At 40.6% G+C, this 2,500-nt stretch overlaps 1 protein-coding gene across 1 annotated transcript in view; it reads left to right on the top strand.

Moving 5' to 3' along the window:
* Positions 1–2,500, top strand: part of ulk4 (unc-51 like kinase 4) — a gene marked incomplete at both ends in the record, with an annotated part of 77,729 nt that overhangs the window by 40,177 nt on the left and 35,052 nt on the right. The window lies entirely within an intron of this gene.

Genomic DNA, 2,500 nt, shown 5'->3' with positions numbered 1-2,500 from the left:
ATCTCACACACACTACTGAACGCATCTCACACACACTAATGAAAGCATCTCACACACACTAATGAAAGCATCTCACACACACTAATGAAATGCATATATTACACCTGACACCAAAAATATTTTTAGCACTTTGTGAGTACGTGAGAGGATGTTTGTGCGTACTTGAGCATGAACGCAGTATGTAAGTGTCTCCATGAATATCTCCAGTTTTTTGTCCTTTTCATGTGTTCATATTCGGTGTGTGTGTCTTCCAGGCCATTGAACCTGTCTGAGGGTCAGAAGGTCAGCTGGAGCGCTATTAGGCAAGACACTAATCAACTATTGAACCAATGGAGCCTCATCAGTGTGTGTGTGTGTGTGTGTGTGTGGGGGGGGGGGGGGCTAGGCCTATGAGATTGTGTTTAATGACTATTGACGTATGGAAGTGGAGAGCAGCAGGAAGCAGACAGGCTGGAGGGAGAGAAAGGAAAAGAAATGAGGAATAGAGGAGAGGAGCAAAGAGGCGGTTGCTGCTGCTGATAGTCAATAACCCAGGAAGACACTTTAATTACCAGCAGCCAGCTCAGATTAACTGGTATTGCCCGCTGGACAAGGACACACACTCATGTTGGAGTTGGTTATGCCTGAACCTCATCACAAAGTAAAGTTTTGCCTCCACAACCATCTTTCTTTCCCTCTTTAATGTGTTTTCTTACACGAGCCGCCTCCACTCTACGGGACGATTTGTTCTTTAGTCATCTTAAAATGTTAAACATTTCATCTTTATTCGCATTACACAACGGGAAAGGCGTTGAACTGGTATGTACAACAGTTACAACGTAGATTATATATTGATATATTATTTACAATCTGTACCCACGAGCTACATGCTAACAATTAGCTCATGATATACAGTATCTTCAGCAGGTATATTGGAATAAAGTAGTTTAGTGCACTTCCTAACTAACATATAACTGTTTATAACTATACCTGAGGTGTGTCTACCAGCAGTATATACAACATTTCATCCATTCATACAACATTTCATCCATTCTAGTCCTGTGAGGATACAGATGAAGAGCATTCTGCTAGTTTTGTGCTGCTATAAAGCAGATTGAAGGAAATTCATCTTCAGTTTAGTAACAGAGGGGAAACATGTTAGAGAGCAAAACAGGAAATGGAGACGGGATTTCAGAAAGTGAAGGGGACATGTCCCTCTATAGTTCAGAGAAAACACACACACACACACACAGACACACACACACACACACACACACTATCCAGTCTTTTGATGGTTGTGATATAAATACACACACATTAAGTGGTGGACAACATCCTTTGTAGTTTCCTCGCTCTGGCTTTCAATGTAATGACCTCACACACACACACGCACACAGACACACACACACACACACACACTCAGCATTAGTGTTGTTTCTATGGTAATATTAGTAATCATGCAAATTCATGCAATACAGATTCAAGCCTAAATAAGGACTGTGACAGTTGCGGAAGTACGTGTGTGTGTGTGTGTGTGTGTGTGTGTGTGTGTGTGTGTGTGTGTGTGTGTGTGTGTGTGTGTGTGTGTGTGTGTGTGTGTGTGTGTGTGTGCGCTTGATCAAAGAGCTCATTCAACAGTGCATTTCCATAGTAATGTGATCCTCTGTGACAGTGGTCTGTGTGGTTGGTGCCACTGAATTTATATAGAACAGCGTCCTCTCTTCAGCTTGATGTAAAATCTACGCTCTCTGGTTCACATTTGCTGTATATGAAGTGGTTTTCAGAAGAAAGGCATATATTGATATACTTGTACGCCTCCAATGAGAGAACACAGGACCAAATTAAGCGTCACCCTGTTTATGTAAAGCAGTGAGATTGAATGTGAACTTTTACTTTCCGCAGCACATTGGCACCTGGTACAATTTCTCCAAGGGGATTTTCTATTGCGGCAGAATTTCCTCCGGGTCGACACGAGTCGTTTCATGTCCACGGAGACGTGATCTGCAGATTGATTTATCCAACGCCAGCTTGCATTGATCCCAGTGATCAGCTTCTCAGAGGGACACGTGTAGCGTCGTGCTTGCCGTTTCTCAGGCTTTATGTTTTCCTGTTGTTCGATATGTCAGGGAATTTCCTCACATTTGGCATGAATGTCGAATAATTAACTGAATATTGCTGTTTTTTTTTTTTTTTAAACAGGGTTCTTACGGTCATGGAAAACCTGGAAAAGTCATGGAATTTTAAAATGGTTATTTCCAGCAGGCCTGGAAAAGTCCTTGAAATAAATAAAATCCCATAAGTGTAGTAAAAGTCATGTAAATGTGTTATATTCATGTGTTCATGTCGTTCATTTACGCTGAGTTTGAAATAATTAATATGCTTTTAAAAGAAAGACTCAAAATATAAGCAGGCATACATACAGGCATCTATATAAATGTTTATTCTTTTAATCAAACTATTGTCTCATTCATTTGAGTCATTTAAGGTTTACTGTATGCTTTGTATTCTCATTGTTAGTTTA

Source organism: Taurulus bubalis (assembly GCF_910589615.1).
Source record: "Taurulus bubalis genome assembly, chromosome: 12".
NCBI classification, from domain to species: Eukaryota; Metazoa; Chordata; class Actinopteri; order Perciformes; family Cottidae; genus Taurulus; species Taurulus bubalis.
The sequence above is the reverse complement of the archived record's forward strand: the minus strand, read 5'-3'. Positions and strand labels throughout refer to the sequence as shown.